This window comes from Homalodisca vitripennis, chromosome 5 (assembly GCF_021130785.1).
Source record: "Homalodisca vitripennis isolate AUS2020 chromosome 5, UT_GWSS_2.1, whole genome shotgun sequence".
Classification (NCBI taxonomy): domain Eukaryota; kingdom Metazoa; phylum Arthropoda; class Insecta; order Hemiptera; family Cicadellidae; genus Homalodisca; species Homalodisca vitripennis.
Window position 1 is genome coordinate 126,362,119 of NC_060211.1, and position 15,073 is coordinate 126,377,191.

Consider the following 15,073-nt stretch of genomic DNA (forward strand, 5'->3'; position numbering starts at 1 on the left):
AATTGGTCATGAAGCTTCATTTCTATATCAGGATTACTTAGTTCAATGATGGCGTATTTCACTCCATGGGATTCGACTGAGAGGCAGCGAATGTGTTATGGAACTCATACAAAATTTAGTTTTTATATTCCAGAATCCAAATTTAACTGATACCAAACTGTTTAGGATTAGTAAGCCTAGTGTAATGCAGATACCAAATAAAAAGTTAATATGTAACGTTTACTCTAGGCTGTGCCAGAGCCAAATTAAAAACCTGTAACAAACTCCAACTTTAATAAACAAGGCGGCGAATGTTTCACATAAGGTACTTCAATCTGGCGGGATCCCTTGACATTGTAAAATGGAATTTTAGCAGTGGCTTATGGAAAACCCGAGAAATTACCACTAACATTCCTCAACGGTCCATTCTTATACTCGGTTATTTCGAATTGTTGCACGATGTTAATAAGGATTTCTCCCCTTATACTGGAAGTAGATAGAATTTTTCTTTAGGCCGTAAAACGCTTATAATTTCTACATATGTATGTATATTTTCTTCATCGGGACAACAAGGTAAACTCAACTAGGTGACACTGGAAATATTTTAGACCGAAAGTAGATAAAAAACCGACAGTAGACTCGTTTTTACCGAAGTAGAATTCCGAGAGCTACATATGTTTATAGTTTATTTGATGGAGGCAATAAGCAAACTAAACTGTGGTATATTGAGTGAATTTAAACGGCCGAAAACGTAGGCACCTTTTTTGAAATTGCCCACAGGCTTCAATTTTGATTTTTTAAATATTATTATTGCTAGTCCTGCCTCTTGTCAGTTATGTAACAAGCTATTTGGACATGTGGCATATCCACTTATCTGTTCAAACCTCCGGTGAAAATGCAATAGTTAGAGCACCAGCTGTTTTATGAGAGAGAGAAGGATCTATGCCACATTGGCAGTGTGGGAAGGAAAGTGATTACTGCTGAATATTTTTTGTTGTGAGTTTGTAAACGTTGCTTGTTTCTAACCTAAAAATGGTGAATTATGACGTGAATATATGTGATGGTAGTAGTCGTAAAATACTTAATAATTAGAAGACCAGCGTTGTGAAAATATTGAAAACCAATGGTGAAAATTATATAAGTGACAAAATTAATAAACATGTCCTAGCAAAAGAGAGGCGGGATGGTTGTGACTGCACTATGAAAAATGGAAAAAATAAACGATATTGGTGTGAGTATCACACATTAACAGGCATAGGAAAAGAAGATCTGTTCGTGGGATTTTATGAATTAGATGAATATAACTTGCATAATGATTTTTTGTGGGAATCATTTAAAAAATGCTTGCAAACGAAGCTATAAGAACTAATTGACCGAGAGTAGGATAAAGGTACCACGCTGCTAATTGATAGAAAATGGTAAGGACGTGAGAGTGTGTTTGACAGATTTTTTTGAACTTATTTTATATTTCTAAGAAGTGAGTATCAATCGCAAAGACTGGAGATAAGCCTGCAGGAGCCATTAGTACTGTTGGCCTAAGTGATGTAGTATATATATATATATATATATATATATATATATATTATTATATGAACCAGCAAGTACTTTTTGTGATTCAAGGTTTTTTGAAATTATATTGGTTTCAGTTGGTTTTGCCTAATACGGAATGACCAACACTTTAATTGTACATGTTTACTTTCAGTGCATGAGTGTTATGATCAATGCATTAAGTCTAATTATATCATATTTTCATAGAAATAGAAAATTGTCATGTTAGGAATAAATTTGCTTCCATAGGAACACGATCAAACCGAGAATCCTTATTGTTATCTATTTCCGTGGAAACCGAGAGTCCTTCTTTAAAAAGTCTTGAGCTAGTTGCATGTGTTTTTGGATATTTAAGCTTTCTCTGTATTTCATAAAAAAGCGCCAGCTTAAAAGTTACTTTCAAAGAAGAGCTACAAGAAAGTTCAGGAGGGCAATCTTAAGAGGCGATCGATTTCAGTTAGGAAGAAGGAGTAAGCATTCTTAAACTCAGGAAGTTCTCTGGTGCAAGAGAGGGTCACAAACTCGAGGCAATCTTGGTCTCCCCGGAAGCTCCAGTAGCAGCCACGAATAAGAAAGAATACATACCTCTTTCTAATAAAATATAACCCAAAAAGAAAAGCTTCGAGGTCAAGTAGCTTCGTCTTGTTCGGAAAACCCTGACAGAAAAGGTCCGGAAAGTTTTCTCTTACAAGTCCAGTACAGATATCTTCGAACTCTTTCAGCTCCGTCTTCGCGAGTCAAGGCCTATAAGGACAGGGGTACAATCTTAACCCTGTCCTTATAGGCCTTTACACTTTCTTATGTTTGGGAGAAGTCACCCCAGTAGCGTAGCCAGAAATTTCGTTCGGGGGGGGGGGTCCGAAACCGGGGGATCCGGGGGATATTTGTGTGTTATTTGCCAACGAATTCACTGGTAAAAGGTAAATACCAATAATATGCAGCTGTAGTAACTTCGCCTTATAGAAAGTGCAAAGATGTAATAGGCAAATTAAACTCTCACAGCAACTCTAGTACCACAAATTTTCTTGTATAGCTACAGAAACTTTACGAAGTTCGATTCTGGCCGAGTAGAAGGCACCAAAGTGATGTTGGATTCACTGGATAAGAAAGAAAAAGAACAAAACAGAGCTTCACTCAAGCGTATAATTGATACAACTATATTCTGTGGAGAAAATTAAATACCCATTCGGGGACATTGGGCCACTGACGGCCGAAAACCCTTTAGAAAAGGAGGGCAATTTTCGAGCGTTGCTCGGGTACAGATCGAACTAACGGTCGGAAAATGCACCGGAAAACACTACTGATTAGAAGTTCGGCTACTTTGGATTTCACTAATTGAGGTATTTATGAATGAGTTATAATGAAGATTTTTTGTATTATTACACTGTAGACGAGTATATAATTATCGGAAAAAAATAAAAAAATCACTTTCGGTCGGAAATAAAATACACCTGAAAACTCTAATGAATAGAACTTAACTACTTCGGACTTCGGTTATTGAGGTAAACGTGGTATTTTTGATTGAGTTAGGACGACGATTTTTTGTTATCATTAAACTGTACTTGACTACCTATATAATTATCGAGAAAAAAATCACTTCCGGTCGGTAAATACCGAAGAAAAGCTCTTTACTGATTCGTTTTGACGATTTTGGATTTCACTGGTTGAGTGGTTGAGGTAAAAGTAGTACTTATAATTATGTTAGGACATTGATTTTAGAGATTAATTCAACGCCGACTAATAAATAATATAACTATCGAGAAAAAAAAATAATCACTTCCGATCGGAATATACTAAGGAAAATGAAATAATACCTCAGTCAGTGAAATCCAAAGTAGTCGGAACTTCTTATCAGTAGAGTTTTTCCGGTGTATTATCTGACCGGAAGTGATTTTTTCAATTTTTCTTCTATAATTATATAGGTATTAGTCGGCGTTCAATTGATACCTAAAATCAATGTTCTAACGTAATTCTAAGTACCACTTTTATCTCAATGACTCAACCCGTGAAATCCAAAATCGTCAAAATCTGAATCAGTAGAGCTTTTCCTCGGTATATTCCGACCGGAAGTAATAATAATATAATAATACTTTTTAGTGTGCAAACAATTATAAAAATTGCATACAATTGTCAAATTAAATTATTTAGAAATATATACAGTATATCTATTTTTAATTGCCCACATTCATACCCGTTCATACACAGTCCACACTCATTCCTAAGACTCATACCTAAGCCATACGTTTTAAAATCTTCTAAATTCTACCACCAGAAATAGAGGATGATCCAATTACTTTAAATTTCATCCCAGCGGCTCATCATAAACTCTTCCACTGAGTAAAACACCCTCGACACAAAAAAGTGTCTCAATCGAGCTTTAAATTTAGTTGGTTCATTCAAATTTTTGATTTCATCAGGGAGCTTGTTGATCAGCTTAACACCAACCTCGGATGGCAAACGTTTGAATGCGGCTGTTCGGTGCGGATGTAACCGAAGGTTGTCCCTGCCTCTTGTCCCGTATTGATGGACGTCCATGCCTCGGACCAACTCGCACTTAAATCGGCAGTACAGGGCGTCATCGAGGATGTAGAGACAGGGCAAAGTTAGCAATCCAAGCTACCGAAAGTGATTTTTTCGATAATTATATACACGTTTATAGTTTAATGACAACTAAAATCAACGTCGTAACTTAATTCTAAGCAGTCATTTTACGTCCCCAAGACGAATTTGAACGAAGTGGTCGCTAATTTAAACTGTTCACCGTGTTACGGTTCAGGTTGCTTTGCGACATCACGTGACCGCGCCCTATAGAAATACCGTGATTACACTACACTATCCGAATGGCCGAGCCCAAAGTATTGTTTAATACTTTATGGTTTAAACGAAAGGACAATTATATTTTTAACAACGGTCACTTCAATCAATTAAATCAATCAATTTAATGTTTGTAGACAAGAGTAATGATAACTGTCCTTTTTTCTCCTGTTCCATGCTTTATTTTTTAATATGTCTTAAAATTTCGGGGGGGGGGGGTCCGGACCCCCTGGACCCCCCCCCCTTCGCTACGCCACTGAGTCACCCCTGTGAGGTTCGCTACGTACCTCATCCTCGTTACCTCGACTTAAAAAGAATCTCCCTAAAATCTTCAAGGAGGACATGCAAAACTTAATGCATCCTGACGGCCTGAAGCCAATCACTAATTGAGTATAATTCTGTTATGTGGCCTGTCATATTAATCTAGAAATTCTAGGAGCGGTATGAAATGTACAAGACAGAGGATGACCGCTATACTACGTCGCGGTGGTCTGGGCGGCGTAGACACGGGGGTAGGATAAACCCTAACACTACTCCGTCATTTTCCTACCTCGAAATTAGTATGTTCTCAAATATTTTGTGAAAATTTAAGGACAAACTTATAATAAAATTATAACATTGCTACTGCTGTGTAGTTTCTTCACAGTACAAACATTTTATACACATTATGATAATCATAAAAACACTGCCAGATAGATTCAACTTAGACTTCAATATACAAAATAATAAAAATTTTTAAAATAAACCAAATGAAAAAACCTGTGAAAATATAACAAAAACAAGGTACTAACCTTCATTGCGAGAAAACAAAAGAGATTAATATTAGACATAAAAACGTTATAAAGTTGGAGCTAGATTTTAAGAACCGTAGAAAATAATCTCAAGTTATCCGATATGAAGACATGTTTCCTTTATTGCAGTCCTTTCAAATAATGCATAGTGTAATGCGTCTTAAGCAACATAAAAAGTCACGCTTCAGTATATTACATCCTTAACAACAGGGAATGCAGTTACACTATTAAGGTTGATTGCTACTTTGTCTGCTAATTTGTAAATTAAAATGGTATTAAGTGTTTTAGGATGTTGTACCTTCCATGAAAGAATAAATCTTAAATGCATTCATCATTGCACATGTATGCAATCTCTTTTGCTAGCCAAGCAACTCACAATTAGAGGTAAAGGTGGTAATATGAGCCCCTACTTTCTTTTTTGTAAATAATAATTTTATTTTTTTTATTTTTACCAAATTATTTGTGTTGGACTTCAACTAGAACATTTGGTGAATATATTTATAAATAATGCAGTCAATTAATTAAACATAAAGTGAAATAAAAAATAAAAAATCAAAACAAGACGTATTGTTAAAAAAAATTTCTGTGCTGGTATTATGAGCCCCTAAAGTAAATACAATGGAAAAGAGTGGGTTAAAAAATGACAGTCATACAAAAATATCCTATATGAAAATTGTATTTTATTAATTACAAAACTTTAACAGTGTAAAAAAGGTGTAAACAAACAGAAAATATTTTATGGTCTGCAAAAGTCACAAACATACACATCTTTTTTTCAGCCCCAGCACAATCATTGTGTGTGCCCACATTTTACACATCATGCACTGGATCCACAGTTCTCCTCGATGATCGGCTGAGTAAAGTCCTTCACAAAACATACAGGGCGTATGCTCATCTCCGGGGATTATCAACTCCCACAGGCATTTCCAAAACTGACTCTCCGAATTGACGGAGCAGTCCGATTCATCTGAGTCCTTGTCTCCGAAAATTTTCCGTTTTACAGACTTGACAGTGTTTTTTGTCTTTGTTTGCAGACTGGATTTTTTCCTTTTTCCTTTTCTCTGATTCTTCTTTTTTAGCGTCAGTCAATTTCTTTTTTTTCCGCTGCTTCTAGCAGAGCATTTTTGTAGGGTGATGATGTGACCAGAGCAGCTTTTGACGGTTTCGGTCCTTTGTTTGAAACTTTTTTCTTAGGTTTGGGTACAGGCCATATATCACTTTGGTGACACAGCAGTTGTCGAATGTTGTTGTTTTCCACATTCACCGGATGGACCTGCAAGGTCTAGGTTTTCAGTGGACGGTCGAAATAAGGTGGATGTGATGGGTTGTAGGTGGGCTTCGGTCTCGGGCGGGTTATCCTCACTTAGACTTTGGATAATCTCTTTCAGGATCATCGACGTCCTCCTCTGAGTGTTTCAAAGTTGTTGTACCATTTGAGGCTGTGTCGGCTTTCTCTTTCTTGCTTGCAGTAGGGTTTCCATGTCGAATGTCTCTTCAGATGATGGTGCAAAGTCTGCAGCAGTGAAGACATTCCTGTTGCATGGATACAATCCGGTTGTTTTAAAACCCATTCACAGCTATCGACCCTGTCTGGCAAGCTAGGTACGCTTGTCCTAGAAGCTCTGCAATGTCATAGGGTCCCACTCGTTTTTCGCCATGTCGAATATACCGGCGTATTTGTTCACTGTAGTGGTGTTTTAGTGGCCCCAGGAATGACTTGTCTAACGGTTGTAGCTTATGTGACGTGTGTGGGGGCAAACTAATGATTGATATGAAGTTATCCCTCGCAAGATTCACAATATCTATGTTTTTTGTGTGAGAGTTGTGACCATCTAGGATCAGAAGTACAGGATCTTCTTTTGTTGGCTTAGTCTTCTCAATAAAATGGCGTAGCCAGTCTGTAAACAGGTTTGATTGTATCCACCCTGAAGGGTGGCACCTACCAATCGCCCCTGGTGGAGCACCTTTCATAAGCAGATCTGTCATGTTTTTTCTTGGAAAATTAACATGGGCGGAATGAAAGTGCCCCCCTGCGCTCATGCAACAGATGACAGTCACAAGAGAGCCTCTTTCAGCTGAGCTAAGAGCTCCACTTGTCTCTTTCCCCCGTAAACCAATCACTCTGGGAATTTTACTCTGAACCACAGATATCCCTGTCTCGTCGACATTGAAAACTCTGTCGGCTGGGTATTTGTGTGTTTCCTATACTCAGCTTCTAAGATGTCGAAGAAATTGTTTACTGCCTCTTCATTGAAATCCATTTGCCCTTGAAAATGAAGTTGCTGAAGGTTTCAATACAGATAATACATCCTTGTGCCGCCTCATAAAATGGTCGAACCAAGCCCTACCAGCTAACCCCTCTGTTTTGAACGGATTTTTTATCCCGTTTCTTACACAAAGTTGGTAAGCTATTCTGCGAACATCTTGTCTGGTGAGACCGTAAAACTTGCTCTCCATCTGAAGCAGGTACTCAACAAGCTCCATTTCCAGCTGGTCTCCCATTATAGTTTTTCCTTCCCAGACGAGTGGCAGCTGCTTCTTCTGGTGGCTTTGTCACCTCGAGCAAGTCTTTTGCAGAGTCGGTCTTGGGACAGAAAATTTCTGAGAAGCCTTTTTCAATCCCATTTCTTTGTTCCTAATCGCATTTATTGCCATGACCATATCATCGGTATTCCAATTTTTTCTTTTAGGTTTAGGTGCCTTGCTTAAACTCTTTCGTGGCATCTGAAACAATAAAAGTAGGAACACAAGTTGTAGTGCATGTAATATGAGCCCCTTAAAGATGGGGCTCATATAACAGGCACAGAAGGGGGCTCATAATTACCGACATCGCCATATTGAATTTCCTTCATCCATAATCTATCTTTGTTACTGTCTGAATTATTTATCACCCACAATAAATCAAAGCTTAAAACCTACTCTATTAGATTACTTAGCCTATTAGAGTTACTGCAATCGAATAGTAATCATAATTAATGGCTAAAAAGTACCTTTTTAAAGTTTCTTAGTTGAAGAAAATACGAACACCTGTTGCAACCACCAACTATCATCAATAACTGAACCAGAGTGCTCTAGCGGCCTAAACAGGAACTTAATACAGTGTTTCCATCGATCCCCACTAGATTGCGTGCGCTGTATGACCAGATATATTGGGGGCTCATAATACCTACAGGGCTCATATTACCACCTTTACCTCTAATTATTAATTCAATGGTAGTATTGAATACACGATCCATGCTATTGTGACTCCACAGCAAGACTATATAACGCGATATAATAACAGACTATGCACATAAGAAAATGTATGTAAGCATTTCTTTAATTCCGTATCATATACTTGATGTACAGCAGGTTTTTGTTCACAAGTTGGCAATATCCCTTGTATTCCTATGTTTTTCGATGTGGCGCTGTCAACACTAGCAAAATAATTTATTTATTCCCACTTCCTGTATAGGAAACCGCTACAAGGTGAAATTCAGTTTTGTGTATAATATTTTGAAATGCCACTGAGAACTCACACTGGAATAAACAATTGTTGTAACTTTCCTGTACTGATGCAACTTGATCCTATTATAGTAAATATTATAGTACTAACACCATATATTGAAGAACCAACTTCTTTTGTCTTGCATTTTAGTATTTTTAGCAAATAATGAGTAAGGGCAAGAACGAATAGATGGTCGAGCGTGCATTTTTGAAGGAGGAGATTGAAAAAGAGTGACGAAGAGAAAAATATAATGCAAATGCAAAATAAGGAAAGGTCTTTTTTTGTACTATGTTTCTTTAAATTGCCTTATGTTCTGTTAACGCCAGCGTAATAAAACTAAACATATGTACCTCAATGACAAATTTTCTTCAAATAAATACAATTTTAACCCCCACTATATCGTCATGTCGATGTGGCCTGAGGGTTAAAACAGTTTAATAGTTGTAGTTGGAATAGAAGAACTTTTATTTAAAAACTTAATGCTATTTGCTTATGAATTAGATAACAAAACTAGTTAGCTGTATTAATAATTGTAAGTAATGATTTATTTTAATGTCTATTATTTTCGAATCTCTTCACTTTAATCTAGAAATTAATCTGCGGCAATGACAGATACTAATCACTTCTCATGTCAAAGACAGAAATATATAAAATCTGGTTAGTTTAAAGTAGTGTTTCTGTCGGGCAAACAATGGATTTACTCTATTATCTTCCATACCGAAACTTTTTTTGTTTTCTCATATTTCAACAAGCTGTTCCTAGTAAATATCGAAAGCAATGCCAGAGAAGTATGTATCAAAATAATTATCGATTAGGTGGTTATTTACTGGATGTGTTGCAATTTGGTTCACCTCACAAACAATAATAACAGCACAAAGTTGTCAACTAAAAATGGCTCGTGTATGTTAAACATACAATCGGAATAGAATTTGTTCATTGGGTGGTTTAGTGTTTTGGAAAACAAACAAAAAATCAAACCGCATAAAATAACTTTTTTAGTATTTGGAAGAACTAGATACTAATTGAAACACTAAAAATAATAAAAAGCAAATTGAACATAAACAAACACGTTTAATAGAGTATCCGGGACAGAAGGGGGTAAGCCACAAAAAAAGTTCAGGTAAATAAAGGTTTATTAGACTAAGTACATACTACATAAAATATCTTATTTCTGTAAACTAATATATCTTAATTCCTGTCAAAAGTGATCAGGGTAGTTGGAGAAATTGTTAAAAATAAACTCTATATATACCAAAGGTTTACAAAAGTAAGGTTTTTTGAAAATATTTCTTCAAACTGGCCTACAACACTCGCTTTGCGTATGAATATATGTATGCATATATTTCGACGCACGGTTTATAAGTGGTTATATGATACAAAACGCATAGACAAAAAAATCGTATACTTCCAGATAAGTAGGAATTTGATTTAACACTCCAACAGCTGATTTTATATACAGACCATATTGGGCCGTCCAAAACGGATCGTTGCATTCAAATTTCGCTACTTGACAATTTAAAGCTGTGTTTGCAAATGAATACGAGAGTACTTTAGGATCTTGAAAAAATTTACAGTTTTTTCACATTTATAAATGTGTGAAAACATCTTTCCTGAGATACGGTGCGAGTTTAATACAGAAACCAGAGGAGTAGTCAGGATAGTATTAACCCTCTTAAAGGCAAGACAAATTATATGTACCTGCAAACTCGGAGCCAAGAAAACCCATCACAAACCTAATATCTTCATCTGAAGGTAATGTATCTTACACCTTGTCAATTTACAGCCATTTTTAGGAGTAAAAATTCCAACAACAAAATCTGTTTTAGCGGGTATTTTGCTAACTATCGTTCATTGCATCTACACAAATTATAGAGATTGAGGAAGTCTCCCTATAAACAAACTCCCATACTGTTTAGAATGGATTACAAGTTAGCTCTACCTGGTCAGGATAGACTAATTTTTTATCAAAATTAAGTTCGTATCCACAATGTTCTTATGGTATTTAGCTATTAAGCTTATAGTATTTTTCTTGTCGTTAGCGAGCCTAGACGATTATTTTTAAAAGTTGTATAATAATGAAAAAATAATTCTGGGCCGTCTTTATTCTAGTGTAGACTAAGAATTACTTTAAAAAGTATACTTGGACCTTTTTTAACGTAATTTTTATATATTTTAAATCGACATTTCTTGGTGTTATCTGAAATTGAAGGCATTATGTTAAAACAAATTTCGGCATTGGTCAAAGACAACCAACACCAATATCAACACGAAGGATATTGAGGCATCAGCCAACAATCTGCTGATGCACAATGGAGAAGTTTTAGCCAATATGTAACTCTTGAATTATTGGCATGCTAATTATACCTCTATTAGGAAATATAAGTAGACAATGGTCTATCTTCTTCAAAGCATCTTGTGGAAGTGGAATTGGTTTGAGGGAATTACAGAGAGAAAACTAAAAGTAACATTTACATCAAGCTTTTCGTCTTCCAAATCTATATTTGAAACGGTGTTCTATCTTAAAATCGTTACATGTGCTACTATGTGACATCACAAGTTTATGCTCAATTTATTCACAAAATTATTTATACTGTGATTTTCTCTTCGTCCTCGTGGTTGCCTTTAGGACCAATGTACGACGGCTATCCAGAAAGTAATAGACGTTTTTGAATGGTGCGGCAGTGGGCGGGGCTCCAGCCGTCATCTTGGTGTCAAAACACTGGCGTTCAGTACACCCCAAGCTGTAATCGGCGCGGTCTCTTTTACTTTTGTCACTATGATTAATTAAAATGTGTGCTGAAATTGAGGTGCAAATAAGGTTTTTGTTGGCAAAAATACCATAAACCAATTTAAATCTATCGCCAACTGTGTGAAGTTTATGGAAATGGAATAATGAGTGAAAGTAGTGGTGTATTGACTTTAAAAATGGTCGCACCGATGTTCATGTGTATAGTCGAAGCGGTCAGCCTAACCTAGTGAAAATCAAAGTCAAATTTCGTGAAAATCGCCGTTTCGCAAAACTCTCGCAAAATTTCCCCAAATTTCACGAAGTTTAATTCATGAAGTTTGGATACCAAAAATGCTGTGCCAAGTCGGTTCAACAAAGCCCTTACGAAAGATCACAAAACACAAAGACTTGCTGCATCGTTAACTTTCCTTGATGAATATGACAAACATGGTAACGAACTTTTCGATAATATCGTTACTGGTGATGAAACATGGGTGAAGCAAGTCAATTGTGGAACAAAAATGCAGTCTACACTCTCAACACACATTCTAATTAAAAACCTCCAAGAAAATGTCCCCAAATTCTGTCAGCGAGAAAGATTGTGGTAACTGTTATTTTGGGATGCTAAGGGTGTGATTATGGTTGATTTTCTTGAATGAGGATCAACAATCAACGCAGAGAGGCGGTACAAAACAAGCGTAGGGGAAAATTGAGCTCAAAAAGTTTATTTTTCTACGAAAATACACGTCTCCATACAGCCAATCGTACACGATACGTCTTGGATGATTTTGAATGGGAAGTGTTTGATCATTCGCCTTACAGTCCAGACCTGACACCAAGTGATTACCACCTCTTTCCAGCGATGATAAACTGGCTCGCAACGCAGCGCTTCGATAGGTCGTTAATCAGTGGTTCAGATTTCAGGCGGCAGATTTCTACAAAGCTGGAATCGAAAAACTTGTGCCACATTGTGATAAATATCTCAATTCGAACGGGGATTACGTTAAAAAATAGCCAAAGAGTGCAGCTTTAAATGTATGTAATAAAATGTTCCTATTTCAGTTGGTTAGTTTTATTATTTTAAAACGTCTGTTACTTTCTGGATAGCCCTCGTAATAATGTTTATTAACACTCGAAATCTCATGCTATGACATGTACCACTATCAAACTCTATGTTACGTATGTAAAAATGAAGTTTCAAGCCAAATGTGAAATCTATAGATAGGTTCATTCTCGACATATGGTGAGGACAGTTAAGACAGAAATGAAAATTTTTCCAGCCCATAGGGTATAAAAGGCTTCACTAATTGCTCAGCCAACTATGCGGGATGTCGAAGAAAGGAAATTCTTTAACTTTATACAGAAGTGATTTTATAACACGATAGCTAACAATATATCAAGAGCCACAGTTAGCGGAAGAGAGGGCTGCCAGAGTATTTCTCACTTAATACCACGACAGCTAAACAATGTATCAATATACATGATGTGTAGAAGAGAGGGCTGCCAGAGTATATATTACGTACTACCACAATAGCCAAACAATGTATCAATATACAAGATGTGCGGAAGAGAGGGCTGCCAGAGACGATATTACAATAATCTATTATTTTTACTCAGAATTAAAATTAATTGTGTTAGTTATTAGATTAGGACTTTTATTTCTATATGACGCTTTCAATACAATTATTGTTAATTGTTTCCTGCAATAAAGAATATTATTATTATTATAATTATAATTACGTACTACCACGATAGCCAAACAATGTATCAATAGACACGATGTGCGGAAGAAAGGGCTGCCAGAGACGATATTACGTACTACCACGATAGCCAAACAATGTATCAATAGACACGATGTGCGGAAGTGAGGGCTGCCAGAGACGATATTACGTACTATCACGATAGCCCAGTCATCAAAGCCCGTAAAAACCAATGACGGTGCGGTACAGTGCGACCCAATCCCTCTAACCACCCAAGAAACTCAAACCCTTCCTATTTCAATCCCAGTTCCTGTCCATGGGCAATGAAATTATAGACAGTTTAAAAACTACAGTGGAAGTATTGGAGGCTGAAATTGAATGTTTGCAAGTGCAACATACACAGTGCGTCTGCAAGAATCGAAATGAAACTGGAAACTCGTAAAACACAAAAAAAAAACAATCCATTTCCTGTTCTTAAGCACCCCTCGAAACAGTGTAAACCAGGTAATTCACAGTCTCCTAACCCACCTAAAGTTCCGAACCCGACACCATTTTCACCATCAAAGCCTACCAAAATTCCAATTAAATGTAAAAATAAGAACCGAAAACCAAAACCTCTTCCACTACCTGTATCTAACCCCATACCTTTCGAGTCGGTTGTGATCGAGGGAGATAGCCACGTCCGCCACATCGCTGGAATGAACATCCCAGCTCCTCTCTCGACGCGTTTCTGTGACAGGGATCTGCAAGCCTGGGGGCGAGGCTGCTTCAGATCACCTCATCCCAACCTCAGCCGGTGACGAAAGGGACTCGATGCAGCATCCTGATCGCCGGAACAAATGACCTTGCGGCCGGGGAGCAGCGGAATATATACGACAACCTGGAGAAGAGGATCACGTCCGTAGCTTCTCGTAACAGGCTGATTGTCGCCACGCTGCCCCATCGCCACGACTACGCACGATATCAACCAGCACACCGCCCTCGTGAATGATTATATAGAAGAACTGGCTGCTAGGCACCACATCTCTGTCCTAGATATGAACAGACTGCAGAGGAAGCACTTCACGAGGGGACGGGATGCATCTCCACACTAGAGGGAAGTGGCAGCTGACCAGAGTCATCGTGGAGGCGGGTTGAGCACCCTCGACTGCTGCGGCCAAGAAGGTTGAGGTTGCTCCTGACACCCGCACTGCCGTCCCACCACTGCTGCCGCCGCCGCCGCCGCCGCCACCACCGTCACTGCCGCCGTCACTGCCACCGCCGACGCCACCGCTGTCACTGCCGCCGCACCGTTACCGTTACTGTCGCCGTCACTACCGCCGCCTCCGCCACCGTCACTGTCGCCGTCACTGCCACCCGCCGCCGCCACCATCACCGTCACCACCACCACGAACAGACTCTATACAGTTGACTACTCCAGAGCCCCCGATGCCAACTATATCTTGTGACGACGCCATGAAGGAAGATCGAGGAAAACGGCCCTGTTGTCCATTCTGCAGCTTCAAATTTACAAGAGCAAAGAATTGAGCCTCCTTTTTTTAGGGACCCCTCTTTAAATCAGCGGACACAAAATTGGCAAACAATCGCCATCCAAAAAACGAACAAACTCAAAAATTTACAAACAAATTGATCTGAAACTGCTTCATCAAAATGCTCAATTTGCAACCAACAAATTGGAAAAAATTCAACTCATGTGCGAGGATCTCAAAACAGATCTTCTTGTTGTCACTGAAAACGGTTTCAACAGTGATAACATCGCGCTGTGCAAAATTCCAAATTATAAATTGGCTTCCGCGTACTGTAGACCCTACTCCAAAGGAGGAGGGGTTGCTATTTTTATAAAATCAAAATTTCACGTTTGCCCCCTTTCCGATCCAAGAATCGTCAATTTTAAAAAAAGACGATCAATTTTCAGTCAATAACTATCGGCCTGTCTCAACTTTGCCAGTATTGAGCAAAATTTTTGAAAAGCTTTTTCTCATAAGAATGCTTCAATTTTTGACAAATACAGTCAGCTCTCAAATGG